Source organism: Dromaius novaehollandiae, chromosome 3, assembly GCF_036370855.1.
Source record: "Dromaius novaehollandiae isolate bDroNov1 chromosome 3, bDroNov1.hap1, whole genome shotgun sequence".
Lineage (NCBI taxonomy): Eukaryota > Metazoa > Chordata > Aves > Casuariiformes > Dromaiidae > Dromaius > Dromaius novaehollandiae.
The window spans coordinates 27177024-27199712 of NC_088100.1; the positions used below are offsets into that span (position 1 = coordinate 27177024).

Sequence of the window (22689 nt, forward strand, 5' to 3'; positions counted from 1 at the left end):
CTCAAGTGAGATAAAGCAGATTGAAGAAGATACTAGTAAGAGAAAAATAGCAAGATGTGACCTACTTGCTCTCATATTCCTCAAAGAATGGCATCTGACTCTGCATTTAGTTAGTCTGATATCCTGTCCCGATATCCTTGAGCATTCCTCAGTAATCCATGCACCACAAAAAACATATTTCAAAGCATAAATCTAGCCAGAAAGATTCATCTACTTGTGAGCCCAAACCTGGATTTTGGCAATGCTTTAGATATTGCGACAGAGCGATAGAGTCTCAGCTCCAGTTGTTACAAAAAGCAGCAGCTCACTGACCTTGCAGGAGCACTGGCTAAGATGTGGCTGTTGGCACTAGCTTTACTTCTACTGAATGCAGTCTAGTTTAAAATGAGCCAGGGAATTGGCCCTGTCTGCCTCCATGGCTGGTCATCACCATGTTCGCACCTGAATCCCACACCTCAATGAACAAGTGATGTACTCAGGAATGATTTTGTGATGCAGTGGGATGCAGCTCTCACTGGTGCTAGATAATAGCTGTGAGATAAGGGAGAACAAAAATTCAGCATGACTTTTCCCATGTACTTTTGATTGTGGGCAGCAAAAACAAAAATAACTAACCCATGAATTTATTTCATTAGGAGAAAATGGCAGAATGAAGAGAATTTATTTTTAAATGCTTGGATATGAGGCACAGGAGGTCTGGGTAAGTACCAGAATAGCATAAATGTTTAAAATCCCCATCTGCATGCACAGAGTCTGCATATATTGGCTAAGGATTTTTTTTTTTTAATCACTTCAGGAAATACTTTTAAGACATAAATAGCAGTTAGGTATCGAACTTATTAAAAGTCAGTGGAAGCCAGGCTCCTTCCTTCTATCTGTGCCTTTTGAATCTTCCCTTTTTTTTCTTGTATGTCCATAATAATGTGTTAGAACTTTATTCTAAAGAACAGCTTAAAGATGGATGAAATAGTAATGAAAATAGAACTGAGGTCCCTCTGCAAATCTGATTCAAGCTCAAACTTCCGTTATGTGACACATGTAATATTGCTTTTAAAAGTTTAATGTACTAATAAACTTATTCCATTGTATCCTTATTAACAATTGCAAAATAAATTACTTACAAGATAAATGTCTGATAGCTATTTTTTAATTACTTCTTGTGACCATTGTCTAATAGAAGAGGCTCTGAGATAATTTGCCTGTGTGCTCAGATATTCATGGGAAATCAAAAGCTAGTTCAATGCATTTAAATTTTAGTGTATAGCTTAAATATCTCCACGCAAAACCCTTTGCCTATGGGAAAAATAAATGACTTTTAGTTTTTGATTAACCAACATAAACACAATAGAATTTTAGCTGCAGAAAGGATAACACAAGTCACCTGAGCTTGAAAGAATAAAATTATCCTCAACATTAAGTTGCATCCTCCCCACTCACTGTGTTTTCTCTCATGTGGTTTGACCTGCTGCTTTCCTTTGTTCTTTTTTTTTTTTAGATTGTGCTTTAAAATAATCTATGTCTAGCCAGCTGTGCTACTTGAAACCAGCATCAATATCACAGGCATTACATGGTTTAAGCTTCCATATGTGAAGATACTTTTCTTAATATTTAAATTTTGGTAGCACATTACTTGTCCAAGTATATTAATGAGTAGTGCATAACAAAACAGCTAACACATCCCATAAAGAAACTAATTTATACAGAGAACATAATAAATTACAAGAAACCAAAATGTAAGATTAAACAGCCCTAAGATAAAATGCTTCCTTTTTGACTTGATTGTAGCCTAAGACAGACATCTAAGCTCCTTCTACGACCAATAGAGAGAGAAGGGTTTCTGAGAGGGGTGTCCATGATCTGTGAGATGAATCATCTTCTGGACGTGCCTTTCTCTCAGATGCTGTAGCTTAGACAGAAGGATTAAATTAGAGATGGCTGAAATTAGTTGAGATGAGTCCCACACTTATGAAACAGGCTCTACGTAGGAAATCCTGGGGGGCGTTCAGTGAAGAGACTTTGCCTGTCTCCTTGTGCTGGAAACAACATCGCCTTGGAGCCTGTAGTTCCACACAAAGCTGGTATTTTTGCCTGAAATGGAGAATGGCTGTCTAATGGCTTTACTTAATTATTCTAACCTGGTGCTTTCTGTTGTCTGGCAGACTTCTAATATGGATGATTTCTAGAAGCAGACTACCGTAGTGTAAAAGTGTAGGCAGTGCTAAAACTATATAACCAGGACGGCTAATACTAATCTTCATTCAAGGAAGTTATCATATACTAAAATAACCATGGTAAAATGGGATAGAAGACCTATATAATGCCTAATATCTTCTCTTTCAGCAGAGCCATTTCTGCCTAGTCAGACATTCAAATATAAAGTTTGTGTGACTCTTATATCGTAATTAGCGTCTAAGATGTTAAAAGGCTGGACTGAGGCCTTAAAGAGAGGGGCACAGGGAACCCAAAACAGGCTTAGGCAGAATAAGCCTTTCCCTGTTACAGAGCTCAGAGCAGCACATGTGAACGTACCCGCACGCAGAGCCGAGGTCCCCGCGTCCGCCGGCCGAGCGGCACGTAGGCACCCTGCGGTGCAGTGGAGACGAAGCAGCGGTTCTGGGAACCAGCACCAGAGGCTGACACCTAAATCCTGCCAAAGCAGGACAGACACCCAAACTCCTTTGGGAACTTGGACTTCAGCTCCTCGGGGCAAATATTCAGCCGCAGGGACCAGTATTTTCCATCTAAACTGGAGCTGCCTTGTTGCTGCATACTAGTGATAAATAGATACCACTGACTGGCCCTGTATTTGTTTCCCTTGATGTAGTAACTGCTTCCAGCTTGTTTTTGTCTATGGGTCTGTCAGTGTTTAAATAATTTTAATTTTGACAAGACCATATTGCCTTTTTCTACTGCCTTATGTTCCCTCCTGTATTTGCAGATAAAACACACTTTAATATGAAGTATAGGAAGACTTTTTTTTTTTAAGTAGAAAGAGAAATATTGTCCTCCTTGACCTCTTCCTAAATATCTGAACACACATGAATCAGGAAACACTGCACAATTTAAATTTGAATGTTGTACTTATTAGGTTTCGGCAGCTCAGAGTTTCCATTCGGTCTGTAATTAACGCCTCCTCTCCTTCAATAAAATGGGACACTGTAGGCTTCCTTCTTCAGCAAGTTTATATGCTTGTTATGTGGTGCTTGCTATTTGGTGTCATCACAGAATGAAGAGTACTCAGGAGACATTATGTATTAATATACAACATTAAACATATTAAAAAGTAACTCCCTTTTCATTTTTTCAACTGTTTAAAGCAGTCAAAATGAACTAGTTTGGGTAATTCTTACTCGGGGTGATAGGTACTTTCTCAGTGAAAAAATTTCCAAAAAATAATGGGCCTACACAAAAGAGCTCCTCAGGCTTTGGGTGCACAGTCTGATTCTCTGCATGTCTCTAGCACCACTAATGAATTCAGCAAACCTTCATTCTTTGTCCACTTCAAATACATGTAATTGAAAATGTAACTTTCCCCCTTTATATGCGTCTTGGAACTAAGGAAGACAAATGAGTAGGTTAAAGGAGCTCCACAAATAAATTTAGCTTACTCCCTCTAAGAATACTGCAAGGCTGTGACTGGGTTAGCGATTTAAATTCTTACTATCCATTTCTACCACCATACCTACAAGGAGGGTGATAGACATCTTAGTTAAAAAATGCCTCTCGGTGCCCTAAATGGCACCTTCTCTGCCTCTACTCTGTTGGAAATGGCTGTTTGATGCCTACTGGCCACGTGTGCATCTCTCTGATGCTGCTACCTGATTTTCCACAACCTCAGTTTTAATTCTGCTTTATTCAGCTAAAGCCATTCTGAGGGCAATAAAACTCTGATGTGGAGTATAGGGATACAGAGACAGATGTGGCATGCACATTGGACAACAGCTCTGCATGCTTTAAATCAGCCCATTCCCGTTGATAAGTGGTGCTGACAATTTAAATGTTGCCAGCAGTTAAAAACTTTTGCCCTTTGAATTATGATGTAGAAATCATTTCATGGATTTATGTAATTTGGTTACCTCACTCAAATGCCAAAAATGGAATACGCTGGGAGATACTATTACTTTTCTCTTCCTCTTCAGAAAGAAATTAAACCACAGGCAGAGCCTGTTGGCACAGTAGGCCATCTTTGCAGTGAAGCTCAACAGTGCCTTGAGAGTCAAATGTGGAGTTTGGCCCGAGCTGTGATGATAGACAAGGCCTGGGCATTTGTCAGGCTGAATAGATATATTTTGTTCCTTACAGTAAGATATGTGCCAAACTTGCTACACCACTGCTGTATGTTAATCTGTATAGGCTCATCAAATTGTAGGTAGAGACTGGAAGAGAAATCTCATGCTACCCCTGCTTGTTGCTGTGAGTTTTACGTAGGAACACAACATGCTGCAGCAGTGATTGCATTTATGAATCTTATTCATATGTACATGAATGTTTTATATTCTTTTAAAGGTCCATTAATTTGGCCGTGTCTTGAATTTAAGAGATACTTACAGATATTATGCCTAGAGTTTCAACAACTGCCTGATATTCAGCCAGGATAAAAGGGCTGCAGAGATAAATAGTACATGGGCACATGCTCCATACAATGTCTACTGAGAATTTCACCTTTGCATGGCCTTAAAGGGGCAAAGAGAAAGTGTGGAAGCAGACCAGGCCTTTTCCTTCCTCTTCTAGGGGGAGGTTTAGGACACCTGCAGGGACTCAGTGAACCCCAAGTTAAGAAAACGAAACAAAAAACCTTGAGGGTTTCCTGAACAGGCACAATAAAACCCCCTTGCCATTTTACCCCCAGCTATGAAAACACCTTTTTCTGCTCATGCTCATCTTCCTTGTTCCTCCTCCAAATGCAGTGATGTGGGGGTTTATTTCCACTGAGCCTCAGAGACCCCGATGAACCACTCTATATGCTAGTTCTCTTTTCTGTGATGATAAGATCCTTGCACACAATTTCAGGAAACATGTAAGTTGTAACCTGTCTTTAAGTCCCAGCATAATGTTATACTGAAACCCTGGGTATACCCTTCTCACCTTTTCACCTTATATCCCTAATGACTTTGTAGTCACAAAAATTCCTTGTCCAGCCTCTTTCAAGTTTGTAAAGAGCAAGTATCAAAAAGCTTGGTGGGAGTCCCTGTGATCATATCTGTTCTCGTAAATAGAGCTTGTTATCAGGCCCTGAGGGCAAGCGGTGTAGCACAGCTTGCCATTGCTAAACTCCCTTCCCTGAGCCAAACAGCCCAGCTCTGCCCAGATTGCATATTGGAAATAATCCCTGGTTGCTGCTGGCTGTTGTCCGCAAACCTTTCTTGGGCATTGTGTGATAGAGCCGTAGCTGACACAGCCCTAAAACTTGCCTGGAAGCATGCAAAGAATTAAACAGTACAGATGGTAGGAATGGTGCTGAGCTAGCATCCTGGCCCTGTTATTTGATTAATTTGCACATGCCCTTGGGGCCTAGTGCAGGTCCTTTGCTCTGTTCTGCCCCAGGCTAGCTCGTACTGTTAGCTGCCTGGATGCCTTCACAAAAGGATACGTGGAGAGTAGGTGCCTCACTGATTTTCCTGTCTCAAATCTCTAACCTTATTTTTTCCTTCTCATCTGTTGCCCTATAAGTCATTTGGTTCAGTCCTGTAATTCCTCTCAAACCAATAGAGTTTTTTTATTATTATTATTTCCTGATAGCCCATTGGTCAGAGGTGAAGGGTTAGGTAAAGACTATAAAAGTACTATGCATAAAGCAACTTTCTTCCCAGCAAACCTTTCCAGCTCTTGTTTATTCATGGACATTCTGAGTTGGAAGCAGCACTGGTTTTAATACTCCTCAATTGGACACTATCTTCCATGTATTTATCACACCCTTGCTTGACTCCACTACGATGCGGGCTCTGTACTATCCGCTGTCAATGAGTTCTATGTTCTGTTACACATTGTGTAGAAAAAAAGTAATTCTTTTTAGCTATAAATCTGCTAGCTCATGATTTCATTAGGTGTCTCAAAGGAATTGACAATTAGTGGATTATCCATCCCTACTCACTTCCTCCAAATCTTTGCTGTTTGTGATTTTCTAGATATTTATCACAAACTTCATATCCCCGTTAGCTAAAGGGTTTTACTCTTTTAGCAATTCTTCAAGCTTTTTCACATCTTCAGACATTCTTGTTACCTTTGCAATTGCTGTTGTTGAGATAGACAATCAGAATGGTACCTAATATTTAAGATGTGTGTGCATTTTAAATACCAACCAGCATAAAATGACAAACTTTTTGTTTTCTCCTTAGCTCTTTTTTTAGTACTTCTAACAGTCAATTTACCTGTTTTTGACTCTTACTGAGCATTTGACCTTCTTCCATTCAACCTCTAGAATATAATCACTTTCCAATTATTTCTGTTCTGCATTTTTGCACACAGGAGATATGACACAACGTTCTACTTTTTTTCTCCTTTTTCAGTTCTACTGGGATCTTTAGACATCACTTACTCAGATGTTTCTCTTAGCTGAAAAACTGAAGATGATATTTTTCTGATGAGGCTGTGTTTATTCTAGTGCTTTGAGAAATAGTCACAGCATGTGACTGCTTAGTTAACAACAAAATTCAGATTTCGCTCCTTAGATTTCACAGTTCCAGGAAATAACACTTGAGTGTTTTCTGAGGTGTCTTAATTATTCAAATACTTTGCCATCTTGTATAATCCTCAAGTGGTCAGTTTTAATGATTCTCAAAGTGAATAGCATCTATTAGTAGTAGTGTTAGTCCATCACATCTTACAGGCCAAAACCTACTAGGCGCTACATTCCCCTTTTCTTTACTCTCTCTCTCTCTTTTTTTTAATATATAAAATTGTAACTATTTTCTTTGGCTTTGTATGCAAATCTCAGCCTTCCTGCCAAGAGCTGAAAAGATTTCACAATGAATGCAGAACAAAGAAGTGCCTGAAGCAAATGTTTCCCCTTGCCCTTGCTATGGTTACAAAGAACTATACAAAATTCAGTGGAGAGAAACTACTCTTTACATTATATGTAGTAGGATATAGTTTAGTAATAATTATTCTTTAACCTACCTGCATATTTTCTTAATTTTAACAAACTCTGTTGAGATGTTTATTGTATGCAGAATGATTGATAATTATGAATTTATAATGAAATTTAATGGATGCAGTTCAATTCTTTAACTTTCAATGCTCCCATGGGCAGAATGCTGTATTCACACACTCCTGCAGGTACAGCATGCTAGTGCAGCTTGATTTACCTACTGAAATGGTTCAGATAAGAGCAGGCACAAAAGAACAAAATTGCGAAGACAGATATTACAGGCAATCCCAAACATGCTGATGCTCAATCAAACTTAATCTGACTATATTAAAACTTTGTTTTTAAATTCTGAGACTTATGTCCTCTATGTTTTTTCTAAAGATAGAGTTTGATTTGGAGAAACTGGAAAGACAATGTCTAGAACCTGTTAAAGTTCTCAGAAACATCATTTGTGTCCATATCATGACAAAGATGATGGTTTACCTATTCCAGGCAATAAGTAGTCAGCTCATATCCTGAGCCAGCCAGGTGGCTAGTTTTGAAGGTTGTACCTTGGGCCTTCTCTGCTCACATAATACAGCCTTTTGAGGGATGCAAAGGCATTAAAAAAAGGCATTTAAAAAAATGCTAGCAGTTTCAAAGCTCCCATGAAATAACCAGTCATTTGGGTTGTGACTCAGTACTTTACTTTTCCTGGTACAAACATCTCCTGCTGCAGAAAGGGATAGTGAGGCAAACACTGTTGCCCTGCCTGTGCTTTTTAAGAAGGAAGAGGAAGACAGAGAGAGCGGGGAGCTGCGAGCAGTAGTGGCTGTAAGAGACATCGTTTAGTGGAGTGCCTCCTGCCAGGCTACCTCTTCACATCGAAAGTGTTTTCGTTTTAATGTTCCTCCATGACAGCTGCCGGGTGGGTGTTGCTTTTAGCTTGCTAGGAAGTATCTGTGATTATGAGATTAGACGAACTTGGGATTCATGCTTTTTTTCTTTTTTTTCTTTCTTTTTTTTTTTTTTTTGGTAGACTGGGTCACTATTACTGTTCCTCCTTCAGGCTAAATGCTATCTACATTGTAACAGCTTCCACTGGATGGAGTTTACAGCATGCAGTTGATTTCTCGATACATAAAGGATCATGAGACCAGCACACTGTATTTCTAACAAATTTTCATTTTCATAGACACTGAAGCAATGTAGATAAAATGAAATGTCTTGCTTCTCACTGGTCTTGTGCAGAGTCTTTGTTTGAAATCTGACTAGAATTCCTAATCCTAATTCCTAATGACACTTACAGGAAATATTTCTAACCACTTCTAAGATATGTCCTAATGGAAAGATTAAATTATACAGATTTCCATTTTCTCTCAGCCCAAGCTCCCTGACAGGACTTACTTAGCTGGCTCTCGTAGGAGAATCAAAAAACCTTCATTGGGAGCCTCCTGCGTATTGCTGGAGCAGAGTTCAGGAGCCAGCATACTGAGAAGCCAGCCCAGGAGATTTCAAGGACAGGCTCTCTGAAAATTTATTGCCTCATTGCCTTCTGATACAAGGTGCGCCCTGCGCTACAGATTTATAGCACCAAAAATCTCTTCTCTTTCATTAAAACTTAAAATTCATTAAGTTCTTTCAGAATATGTGAGGAAAAGTTATCTTCTCCTCCGGTAATATATAAAGTCTAGCATTTAAAATCATCATCCAGAAATGAGAAGAATTCTCACCTTACCCTGAAGGGGTCTAAGCCCACATTTTCCACTTACCAATTGCAGCCTGTCCCAGGGGGGGAAAACATTAGGTGCTGAGGGCAAAGCTTCCTACTGAAGCAATGTCACTTCTCATTACTGGAACCCAAGATCTGTGGGGGAAGTGCTAGCACCAAAGACAGAGCCTGGGACCCAGGAAATCAGTTCACAGGCACAGCCCTTGCTGCCAGGGCATTGTATGTGTGTGTGTTGGGGTGGGGTGTGCGTGTGTGTGTGTCAAGCATTTGCTATAGAATGGACTTGGGATGAACTTGAGGAGAGGTGAGGGCAGAGGCGCCTCAGGGTGGCAGGCTGTGAGCAGGGTGAGCTGTCTGCTCTAGCCCTGCCTGCACAGGAGCCCTGCCGCCTGCCTTTGCAGGTCCCTGTCCTCCCCAGGTCCCTCGGCCTCCCCAGTTTCAGCCCAGCTCCTGCAGGAGCTCACCCAGACACACGTGGGCAGCAGTAGGAGCAGATTTGGCCTCTCCTCACCCTGTTGCTTCACTCACCCTTTCCTCTCAAAGGAAGCAGCCCTGCCCTTCCCAATGTCTTCTGAAGGTCTGAGAAGGCAATTCCAGTTTGCTTCTAGTGGGAATGGCATTAAAGAACAGCTAGGAAAAGAGTAAGGGTGTTCAAGAGCAATGCTCTTACACCACAAAAGTGGAGGTGAGGAGGAAGCTAATGAGTCAAGGAGGGAAGAAAGAGCATCCCCACCCTCCCCTCTCCCTGCAAGCACACCCAAAGCCTTCTTCAGAAACCTCTTTCTGAAACTACACTCACTGGTCTCTTCCACCCAGACCTCTGGAGACCCCTGGACCCTTTCTGACTCCTGTCACTCACTTCCACTCACTTCTCCTCTGCCATCCCTTTCCCTGTGTGTAAGAGGGCCATGCCCCCTGCAGCTGCCTAAAATATCCTGCACTTCTCCCAGCCCTCTCTCTATCCACCCACCCACAAATATGCTCTTTCCAGTCCGCTCCACTTCTCTAGTCCCAGTATCTTCTCAGGCTAAGATTGGATCAGGGAATACTGAAAGCCAGTACCTCCTGGAGAATGGGGGGATGAAATCTTGCCCATGCTTTGAGGAGCTGGTTTTCACAGTCCTCAGGCTGGTGAAGATGTGGGGGGGAAGGCTATGTGGCAGGAGAAGTGGGGCAAAGAAAATTAGAAACATGTAAGCAAGAAGGGATAAAGGTAACCCAGCTTACTTCTGCACTGAAGGACCAGACATTGGTCACATCAGCCACTCTCTTAGCAGAACTTCCAGCAGAAAAGAAAAGAACAGATAGCTGGGGGTGGTGACATCTTAAACTACTGCAGCTGTCTGGAAACTGAATGACAACCCACAGCCACAGGAAAAGACACTTTTATTCCACTGAGACAACTGTGTCACCAAAATATACAGAATTTATTTGGTATAGTGATGGCAATAAAATCCTTACTTGTAAGACTATCATTTAATGATATCTTTGAGTGAAGAGAATACCCAATTTTATGTAGGTTCTATCTTAAATTAATCATAATTGCAGATTTAAGCATTTTAAAATTAGCAAGTGACTTCAAAGGGTATATATGCAACACTTAAGTTTAACCACTTTTCTTATGAATTACAACCAGTTTTCAAGCAGTATTTAAGCTTTTGTTTTGTTTTACAAATCCTGGGATAGGCATGTCATTTTGTGCGATAGTCAGAGAAAGCCTCATACAAAATGTGAAGTGACTGTAAAAAGGAAGACAAAAGTATGGTGTTAATTGAGAAATGTATGCAAAGGAGCACACACCTGTAAGGAAAACCTAGTGTTTGATTATTTTTGAGTGTTGAACCAGTAACTAACCTTAAAGTTAGTTTAACCTAATTCTAAATGAATTTCCTATGATGTGATATAGTGGTCAACAGAACACAAGCATACATCAGTGGGCTGTGGCTATTTTCTTTCCTCTCTACTTCCTTCTTTCTGGCATTTTATAAAACAGGCATTTTTTCCTAAAATTTGGTATGGAATTCTGCCCTGTAAAGTGCAAAGCAAATGGGGAAAAAAAAAGAAAATATAGTAAAAGCTTCTGTGGAGCCTTCTCTAATTAGCTGTGCACTCCTGAAGGATCACCAAGGGTGGAGAAAGGTTCTTGTTAAATGAAGCAACAGTTTCTATGGAAATGGAAAATAACCACTCTCTGAAACTTCCTGCATAAAAAGAGTTAGGCTGGTTGTACTCATTATGTTGTATTTGGTACGCCTTGCCAGACAGAAAACTTGGCTGCTTTCAGCTTTGATGACATAGAGTGCTGTTAGACAAATTAGTATAATCTATTTGTGCAGCTTTATTAGCTTAAGTTGTAAAAGATAGATGGAACATGCTAGTCTGCTTATGTATGTGTATAAAAAGCCTGTTCAGCTAATTGTATTTAAACATATTGCTGTTTTTTGCATATAGTTTATCATGTGAGTTATTTGGTATTTTACTTGTCTAGTGATCAATAAGAGTCTGACTTTTTGACACCAGGCTGTTGTGTGAAGTGCTGCTGCACAAGCTATTCTGTAACAGAGCGGTGAAACCCAGGGAGCCACTGGCCAATGAGTTCAAGACGAGTTCAGATACTAATGTCCTACCCAACAGTCATGAGCCCTCACCAAAACAGGGGAAGCTCAGGTCACTGAACACTTAAAAACAAGCTCAAAAGGCAAAAGGATCTGAAATCACGTTATGGATCTTACAATTAAATTTTTGCAAAAGCAGCAGAGTAGAGTGTTCAAAGCTTCACGAGGTCAGTTAACATGAACGGAAACCGAGTAGTTGTTAACCAACAAAAATAGTAGTAAATATTAATAGAAAATACCTCATATTCAACTTAAACAGTCCCTTTTCTGTTGAGCCTCTCTAATCTTATTGCCGGACAGAGCAGACTGTTCTCTGAAAAAAAGTAATGAAGTATAAAGACTTGAACTGTAGTCTCATCCTGATGGTGTTCTTGCAGATTAGGATAAATCTCTGAAGTTTGTGACACAACTGCTACTTTCAACAGGCCAGGACTTTCAGAAGAACTAAATCCTATAGTTCTGTCAAACTAGCAAAACACTACATTTGTTCTGTTATAAAAACAGGCAACAAGTTAGAAACATCCTATTTCTGTCTTCAAAAAACACATCAATAGCATTCTTTATGTTAACATCTAGCATCTTTAAGAGGACTAGGCTAGCTGCAGAAGTGCCACAAAAATACCCTGCAGCTTGAATTCACCATAACTTTTGAGAGCATTTCTCTGAAATGATTGCACTTAGTTCTGGCCTCATGGAAATAGTGGAAATGATGGAAATAACAAAACCAAACGTCAAACTGCAGAATGCTTCATTTGCCTTTGGGTCAAGATGATTTCCTGATATTTCAGCAGTTCAGCTTTAGGCTCCTCCTGTTTACACACTTTCAACCATTTTCAAAATATATAACACAACTGCTATTTCTGCAGCATTCGTTTTAATCAGAACTTGCAGGATGAAGCCTCAACCAAATAGAAAAGTTGGATGTTTGTTTCATCTTTAATATAATATCCTCTTGCCCAAACAAATGCCTCTGTGCAGCAAATAATGTCTGAATTGCCACCAACCTCTTACACACTGTCAAGAGGAAGAGAAGAATAAACCAAGTAGGCCTCATTAGTAGATCTCCACTGATCTTGCTTACTTCTGCTTGACAGCAAAAATGGCACATTTTTATGACAATTATTAATTACACAAGTTAAAAAAATGTTTATTGAGTACTTATTTAGAGGATGAGGCTTTTTGGTTTATGTCACAACCTTTAGTAGGAGTCAATGTAGCAAGGGAGGGATAGATTTTAGTGACTACTTTTGTATATTAAATAAAACCTTTAGATACTCATCAAAGGACTATAGACCTCAAAGAAAATTAATGCTGTGGAGTGGCTGAAAGACTAAACAATTTCACCAGAGAATGACAGGGCTGCAAATTAGTTATCAATTGTGAGTAAGATGATGGAAGAACTGATACAAAGCTTTATTAATAATAAGCTAGAGGAAGACAATAGAATTAATACTAATCAAGACCTACCTATTGAAAGCATGTCCTGTTAAACTAACTCAACACCACTGCAACTATGCAGGTTTGGTTCAGTTGGACTTTCATAAAAACCTTCATTTGTATCGCATGATGTTTTGATGAAGAGGCTAAAGCAATCTGAAGCTGGACACAGGATATGTGTTGACTAGATACTTTATATGTTTAAATGGTAATTTTTTAAGGGAAATCTGTGTGTTATATTTGTGGTGGGTATTTCAAGAATCATTTCTTGGCTAAAGATTACTGAATATTTTTATCAGCAACTTGAATGAGAACACTTTTCAGTTCATTGTCTCTGTATAACCAAATTGCATGTCCAGTGTCTTTTATTAGAAATACTGTTATCAGATGTAGTGTCTCAGTATTGTCTGATTGTGATAACTAGTATGTGACCTACTTTTTATTAAATAATCACGGAGCTGCCCCGGGAACGGAGGCCCTGCCTCTGCGTTGGCCCTTAACCTGAGGACACGAGGTCCTGTCTCTCCCCCTCCTCCCATAGCACTGGCACCACTTTTGTGGGCTAAAAATAAACCACTTTTTATTTTAAGGCAATAGTCAGTGAACATTGGGAACTGAACGGCTACAGCACATGTGAGTTGGAATTAGTTGTCTTGTTCGGTGTCTTGTGTTACTGATCAGTTAAACTTAGTTACTGAAGGAAGCAGATCACTGTCAGACTCTTTGGCTGTGTATGTGCTGGTAGATATAATATGCAAGGATCTGTTCTTTGGTGCTGAGAGCAAGTGGCACAGCACGGCTCATATCTTTACAGCTAAGCGCTTTTCCTCAAGACCAGCCAGTTTGTCCACATGACAGGGAATATGCTAGCAATAAAGCAGTATGGGCAATCACGTACCAGAGCCTGAGCTCATGTTCAAGCCTCTTTCATTTCTAATATGGATGGAGCTCTTGGCTCTGAATGTTGACTAAGCAAGGCACATTAAGGTAATTAAAGGGAGCTAAGACTCTCCTTTAGTGCATCGATAAAAAACATTATTGACATTCTCTGGAAACATGAAGGACCACTGGTGGACATTCAAACGACAGTGCATATCGTAACTGTAAATGATGAGTGCTAGCCAGTCAGAAAGTAATCTTACTTCTGACAACAAATGGCCTTGTTCTCAACAACATATAGTCAGTTATCTATACCTGTGTTAACCCTGCAACTGCAAATCAGCAATATTCAGGGAGTACAACATTCTGTGTAGGATTCAGGATTTTTTTTTTTTTTTTGAAAAAGATCAGACAAAAAAACCCATAAAGCAGTTCATGTCTAATCTAAGGCAGCAGATCCAGTCTTACAAGTTTTTGAGGTTAATGGAATCTGTGATAACAGGATAAATCATGACTGGGATATGAGCCAAAACCTCACAAATACGCTGAGGAAACCCAGCATTAATACTTAGACCAGGAGTTACAATGTGCTGAGCAAAGAAAATCACCGAGTCTTGATTGAAGTGTACTCTTTGAACACAAGACCAACATTGAGAATAAAACTAGTGCATCCAGAAGATTGAAAGTCATGAATAATTCAAAACCTGAGTCCCCTATAAAGAGCTACAGAGCAGCATATTCTGTGCAAAACTTCAGCTAGATTTGACCACTGCAATGATTTGCCTGAGACTGGGAGATATTTGAAGGACTTTCAGGATGCATCACAGTCAGAGGGGATAGCAGCACTGTTGGCTCTCAGGATGTCTTCATGGGAGAGGTAGTTTCAAGCAAAGAATAGAACAGTTGCTATGAAATCAATTGGTGTTTATTAATTTTAAGCTGGCCATGCATGCATGCCACTGTTATACCAGAAGTAGCAGGACTATTACTAAAGGAAGACATAACACGATCAGAGGTTTCAGGTAACTTGATTATTCAGAGTGGATCATCTAAATTGTATATTAACCTTCCCCATTCCTTCCTCTCCCATGCACATATCACACAGAACTGTCCATAAAATACATAATAAAGAGGGTTGGATACTCCTAACAGGTTCCACTCTGCCTGTTGATATGTAAAAGTACCCCTCTCTCGAGAGAAAACCAGATAAACAGGACTTTTTAAGCTTTCAGAAGAGAATGTACTAAAGGTACTCTTGCAGGGCAGTTCATGTATTTGCTGTTATCTGCACTTTCGCTTTATCTAGCTTTTCCCACTCCTCCATTATCCCAGTTACTGAATGATGAAGATGTACACTTAAAACTCATATCTTAATGGGAAAAGTTACTTTCACGGAAGGTGTAAAAAACCCTAAATGCATGCCTTTGTGCAAAATGGAAAAGCTATAATTATGATACCAATGAAAAAAATGAGTACCCAGTGTTGGATTAAATAGGTGCCAAGGTCTCATCAAGTCAGAGGACTCATGAAAAAGTAGTGAATCAAAACAAGAAGGAATCTGAGGAAGTGTCAGGATGATGGAGACTCTCTCAGTGGAGATTAGATTGGAGGAGATTTATAAAAAAGGAATATATATTTCTGAACAATTCTACTATTTCCTCCTGAGCAGGACCTTGATCTCTATATCACAGTGGTACTGTAGGAATTCAGAGCAAATAGCATTGTTCCTTTCAGCATTCATAGAGAATACTATCACTGTGGACCTGTTGACTTATTTAGAAGGAGAATTTAGGACCATGGGTCGCCTTGGAGCTGGGCTCAGATCGTCATTAGTGCATCTGTGTCCATCTCTTTACAGTGCAGCTCTGTTAGTCAGAATATGAGAGAGTGAGACAGAGAATACAGAAAGTTGACCATAACTCTACTGAAGCATAAATGAACCAAAAGTTTCAGTGGGCAGTAGTTCTCAATGTCTATGTTTCCCATTGCTGCAAAGATTTGGAAGGGTGCTATATCATATTTTGACTGCGAAAAAAAGCTGAGGTTGCTATATTAGATACAAAGAGAGTACATAAGTATCTTTCCAAAAACAAAGTGTAAAGTGAAATATGGACTGTCACCGCTCAGGATTAGCATGCTTATATGGTTGCTTTCACTTGGATAAAATATTTATCTGTATCTGTATTCCTGCTTGTTTATTTGCAGATATAGTGAGAACTGGTTGAGCGCCCTGTAGCATATCAAAGAAAACTCTTTGCTACTGCAAGCCAGAACTAGCACGACACACCTTGAGTGGCATGAGAGACTAGTAGGCGAGCAATGTGCCTTTCACATGGTAATATGCAAGGCATAAACTTAGAATGTGCACTGATATGTCTTGGGGGTTAAAGTTCTGCCCAAGAGGGAATTGTTACCATTTGGAAATACAGTTTTGGGTAAGGTTCTGTAACACAAGCTATCCTTTATCTAATTGTCCTGAACATGCTAGTCAATCACGTGTGGGATGAACTGCCAGGCAATCTGAAGAGTATCATTAAGGAAAAGCAGAGGGAACAAGGCACTCTGTGCCGACATTGCTAGAACTGGCTTTTTCTTAAACACCTCCTACATACTTGATGCTGGGAGAGACAATACAGCTTGCACAGTCCACCTATACTGCTGAGGCTCATCTTGGATTAACAGTTGTTGAGAGCATGCCACGTAATTTGTGAGGGGTGTGAATTAGCTCTCATTTAGCATTTCTGCCCAAACTTTTAGCACTGTGTCCACATATTTAGAAAAATCATACCAGTATTTCAGCTCTTCTCAGGGCCAACCATAAGACTTTCATTTAGCGATCCCTTATAATGGAATGGAGGGTTAATGCAAGAAGGAATCATCATGCCTTAATTGAGTCTCATCTTTATCTTCTGATTCTGACCTATAATTAAAATTTTCTTTCTGAAATTAAAAACTTGATGGAAAAAGATAACTGTTCTATAAAAGCTCATACCATATAATTTTCTACTACATTAGGGGATGGCCTAAACAGTAAATTAAAAATCCATCAGTTTCTTAAATTCTATAACATTTTCAGAATCGTTTCTAAAGAATATTACTTCTTCTGTCTTTGGTAAAGGTTTATGTAATAGGATTTTGCATTATGTGCTGCAGTTTCTAGGATTTCTAAATCAATTTTTTAAATGGGCTGAATTCCAAATATGAATTATTACTAGCTTTCTACTGTATCTTATTTGTTTGAACTTCCCCTCGCCCCCAAACCTTCAGGCCATTCCTTTAAATGATTGAAATAAGCTTTCCAAATGTTGGATGATAGTTTCTGACAGTTTTGAAAATTAAGTGAATTGATATGGAAGGTTTTCAGAAAACACTACGCAAGGTTTTTTCAGGAGTAGTCTAGATTGTAGCCCTAGTCTCAGAATAAAGGGCTATCAGATAACCTGTTGATGTCTCATGTAATTCTACCTTTTCATGACATTTTAAATAAAAGTAATAATGGATTAATGGTGTCAGAAAATTATCTTTTGCTGTAAGCTGCAGTATAATATGTGAGGAGGAAAAATTAAAATTAGGTTGTTCATTCTTGCAAGATCAAATAAATATTTTTCAGGAGTAAGGTTTTTTTTGTTTTTCAAGTGGACATTTGCAATTTGAGGAATTTACAAAGTTTCATCCTAGAAATTCAAATGGCAAAAAACAACATCTTAAAATTCATTATTACTTTGATAGAAAAATATAATTCATTCTAAAATACATTTAAAAACCAGTTATATTATTACATGAAACTTGGCATATCACAACTGCTTGCTACATAAGAATCCTTCTGGGAATTTTTGGCATTTTATAAGCATTAATTTATTAAACTTACAACACTGTCTTGTAGCACATGTTACCTCAGCTGCAAACATGGGTAAACTGTTGTACAGCACTACCAGTATGATAAAATTAAGGCCGAGCTGTTAAACGAGCCCTTGCACCACTGCAGCGGCACAGTTTTTCTGCATCCTATTAGGGTGTCAGGAGAGTCAAGATTATACACCTCTCTCAGAAGAGTTTTTCTTGGTCTCAGACTACGACTTATAGTATAAAGAGGAATTGTTGAAGAAAAAAAAAGAATGGTCTGTGGGTGGAGCATGATGTTTCCATTGAGGTGACCCTTTGTACCTACTGATACAGTCTGAAGTAGCCTGGAGACCAAGAGCAGAGGATCAGGGGACTATAACTAAAAGCTGGATATATGGAGTTCAGTGTACCATTTCCATTTTGACCCAGAATTATGTTATCATCTTTATTCTGTTTCATAAGATCTTCATTCTAAAACATAATTTAAAGGGTAGCATCATTTTATGTGAACATTTTTAACCTGAGGAAACAGTGGAAAGTAGGGATGCTGTTTACAGGAAGGGGACATTCAAGGTATCTTTTCTTTCTCCATTTGGCTCTGCTGTACAGGTTTTCTTCTGATAGGAAGCTCACCTGGCTGTTTTCTCCCAGGCAGTCTGGGAAGTGAGAACCAGCTGGTGTCTGGGCTAACTTATGGACAGGTTACCAAATACCAGCAAAGTGAGGGTGACACAGGGAAGGAGCTGAAATGCCCACCAGCTCATTAATGTAGCGTGCCTGGTCACTCTGGCCCAAGTCCTGCCTTGTTAAGCCTTTCCAGACACTACACATTCATCGTTATGACTGTATGAAACACAATCATCAAATCAGTATTCTACATCAGTATGATGGATAGTCTTCCACACAGTATTGCAAGTACACTGTGGTCAACAATTTTATCTCATGTGCCTTATGTTCATGACAAAAACCCTGACAAAATGGCATGAACAACTAATTTTATAACAGGAAGTCTGTAGGCAAGTTACAGGACAGGGACACTAGTTAGAACTTGTGTATTTTGTTTTCATTTTACCTCATTCCATATTTTGCATATTTTCCACATTTTGACTTTTTAAATGGCTACGTGAAGTAAATTTGTCAAGCAGTTCTCTAGTTTATGTGAACTAAATACTGAATGAGGGCCATAAAAGTAGAACATAAACATTTTAAATAATTAGGAAAATATTCACTGGCAGTGGCATAGGAGGTACTATAAAAACATTGTGTTTCATGCTTTATCATGTTGGAGTCAAGGAGAGTTTGTAAATATATAAAACAAAACACAAAATTCCTCTCATATAATGAGGAATGGAGGTGGATGCTTAGATTAGCTAATACTTTGCACAGTTAATCAGGCAGGCATATCTTCCGCTCTATACAGTGAATATTTTTCATCTCTATACAGACCCAGTACAGAAACATCACACTGAAACTATCTTGTTCCTCTTACCTCACTCATTACATATATACCTATATTTATTTAAAACTTCTTGCTATGCTTTGTCCCTTTCAAAATGAGCAAGCACAAGCATTTTTGCTTTTATTTCACAAATGCACAAATATTAAACAAAGTTAGCTAGTCTGAATTGCACCCTGGTGGAATTGTTTTGACATATATGTATAATTATCTTGTTCTCTGAAAAACAGGAAGTAACAGTCATTGTAGCAGCGATGAAAATCTTGAACCAAATGAATAAATGAATAGATATTTGTTAGTTGCCAGAACTCATTTCCAAATGCAGGAGGGGAACCTCAGAAGAGCCTTCCCACAGATTTCTCTTGGGTACTCGCTCATTTATTTAATCTGTGCAAGACAACATTTATTAAATGCTTCTCTGTTTTTGTAACTGTCAGTAACAGAGGTTTGGTGGGGGGGGGGGGGGAGGGTCCCTCAAATACATCTCTGATGTAACTGCAATGAAACTTGAGCAAAGCAAGCCTAGTATTATCCAGAGGTACCTCAGGGATATTGAGGCAGCAACAAAACTTGCTTAACCTGTTTGCTTTCTCATACTCCTAGGCTTTACCTAGCTGCCTTATGCCAACCTCCTGCTTAATTGTTTGATTTAATTGTTTCTCTAAGAATAATAGTTTTTTCAAACCACATCAACAGCTGTTATTGTTTTTGTTGTTTTTCTTGCTTTCATTTATAGTCACTATATTTTGTTTGTTTGCTTTTGACATCCAGGAGCCTTTAACTCATCCAGTACTTAATTTAGGATCATAATGTTTCTCCTTGGCTCAACCATCATAGAAAGAGATTAGGAAAGCCAGAAAGTTTCATGACATGAAATTATTTCATATGTATCTTCTCAGGGTGCCCAAGATAAGTCAGGGACAGCTGCCTGTAAGTTCTGCTTGTACTTGAGATCCTAAAACAAGAAAAGTGACAAAAATAATGGGATGGGTCAAATGCTATGCATCTTTGCTCCTTTGAAAGGATGGGCATTAAAATAGCAGTATAGCTATTGGAAAGCATTGCAGGCAAATACTCAGCTCTCCCTGTTTTGACAGGCATCGTGTCAAGCATGAAAATTAAACATTTGTGTAACTTCTGTGATTTAAAACCCAGACAATGAAAATCAGTGCTTTACTTGTAAGAGTCTGCTTTTAAGATGCTACTGTAAAACATTCCTTCGATTGAATGATGTTTTCTCTCATGCCACATTCCTTTACATAGATCTAGTTCCACTGGCCTCTATTCAAAAATAGGAACAACCAACATATTCCTGTCACGCATCCCATCAGATATTCTGCTGCAGTGCTTCTTTGAGGGACTTCTCTTAACTTGTCAGAACTTGATTGTGCAAAGGCACAGGGTATTGCATGTGCTTGCCTGCTAAATAAAGGTCTTAACTGCTATATTTTCAGCTTTTCTCTCACTTCCCAGGAGTCATTGTCTGTCTTGTAGAGCCCAGCAGAGAATTGTTATTCTGATCACATTTTATCCTATCAGGACTTTCTCACTTTCTGCCTCAGTCTGCAAACTCTTCAATTACTGATGTCAACTTTTGCCCAGTTTTACTGCTACCATGTGGAAATACCATTATGCTAATTCTGCCTTGCTCACATGGAGTAATAGTGAAAGCCTGCACTGGGTGTACATTACATATGGGGCGGTAAACGCAGGAGAGCTGGGCCGTGGCCGCGGCTGAGCTCCTGGTGCATTGCTACCTGCTAGAAGCCACCGCCCAGCGTTAGGCTTTCTCTAAAAACTTTGTCCCGATCTATGCACAGAACAACTTTGACGTTTTAGCTCAAACCCACTTCTACTGGCAGTTTAAGCTAGAATGCCAGGCTGCAAATTTGACCAAGTGAGTTGGGCATACATGCTTTCTACCACTACAGTGCTAGCCTTTCTAGATGCCTGGGTTTGCCCTGGAAAGTCTTGATTTCAGAGTGTTTGTCAGAGCTCTTGGTCGCAGTGCCAACAAGCTTATTAAAGGACGGCGTGTGCTCAGTTTTCTGTGGTTTCAGTGTGGCTCATGCAGAGCCGACACCGCTTTGCCATTGGGCCTTTGGGCTGGTGTTGGGCTGGCTCTCCGGGAGCAGCCAGAGGACAGTCCCAAGGGAACACATGCCAGCCACGGCCCTGGCAGTGCCAGTCTTTGCACACAAACAGAGCTGTGCAACGTCTGCCTTACATGGAGCAGCTGCCCCTTCGGAAGGTTAAACAGAGAGATTTGGTTAGGCTTTCACCTTCCCCAAGGGCCCAGACATCTAACCAAGGTTGCAGAGAGTAACTTTGCTACTTCCAGGACTCAGAGCCTTTACCCCTCTTGCAGTTAATTACCTATGCCAGTCCCTCCTCACAGAACTACTGCTCATTTGTCAACATAAATAGATACACAGATTTTTTTTCTTTTTTTCTGGAGCTGTATAATATGACAGCAGTGGAGCCAAGTTATGAAATTTGGGTATTTTCATCATACTATACTGCATAGCTCAGTACTTCTCTCCTGCTATGCGCTGTGCTTGTTGTCAGTCCATCTCAAATACAAGTGATTATAGTCTATGAATCTAATTTTATTTGGCTGTTGTGTTCTATGCTGTTGTGCTTTCTTATACAGTTGGTATGAGTTGATGTGCTCTTAAATAAAGTAAGGAAATAGAACTATATTTTATTAAACCAGCCAAGATAGTTGTGAGTTATGGAAAAGGTAGCCACAAATGAATGTGGCATGGACTCCTCCCTGAGCAGATCTTGCCTACCTGAACAAGGCATTGTGAAACTTCCTGTTTCAAGCTATTTAGATCTTCAGATTTAAAGGGGGGGAAAGATTGCCAGCATAATAGCAGTAATAGCTTTTACCACAGATATTTTGTGAACATAATGCTGATTATAATGTTTATGGAGCAATCAGATTCAGGATTGTGTCAACAGTTCTGAAGATGCGTTTAGGAAGGATGTTGTTCATGCTCTGAGAAAACTGCAGTCAGTTTATTAACCATCATCTGAGTCATCTGCTTAAGAATTCAGGACTCAGAGATGAACTCCATGAAAAAGACTAAAACTCTTTTACTCTTGGTGCCACTGGTTCTGATCTGGGCTGCTTTGGTCTGTCAGGTATTAAGCGTTATGATTAAGATAGTTGGATCCTGTCTCATTCTGTTCTTCAGCCAGGCATATGCTTCACTTACTTGCATTACCACACTGTGAGTCTTCCTATTCCCTTCCTAACCCCTTCTTAACCCCAAATAGTTTGGTCAGTTTGATCTGTTATTCTGCAAACAGCTATGTATTGCATGTTGCATCACCAGACTTCACCTTTGCTAATAGATTTTGTATTGTACTCAACGAAATATATAAAAGACATAATTGTTAGCTTCAGCTCTTCCTTAACATGCGATCTATTCTGCAACTAGGCATCTCAAGAAAGAAAAAGCTGGAGAGATCTGGATTTGCCCACCCATAAGGCTGTCGCTTTGAAAAGAAATATAAAATATGATCGTTAATCAACAACAGCACTGCATCTTCTGAGGCTTCGGTGAAGTTCAGCAAACTAGAAATTGCTTAAGAATATCTTCTGTTAAAATTGAGTCATTCTGTTGGAAATAAACATTTTTGGCATATCCAA

The 22689-nt window shown here is 39.4% G+C and overlaps 1 long non-coding RNA gene across 1 annotated transcript in view; it reads left to right on the plus strand.

The window, feature by feature from the left end:
* LOC135328011 (uncharacterized) overlaps window positions 1–22689 on the plus strand; it is a 61821-nt gene extending 39132 nt beyond the window's left edge. The window contains exons 4-5 of the long non-coding RNA XR_010388733.1: window positions 636–700; window positions 22478–22689. This is a non-coding gene — a long non-coding RNA (uncharacterized LOC135328011). The remainder of the gene's footprint in view (window positions 1–635; window positions 701–22477) is intronic.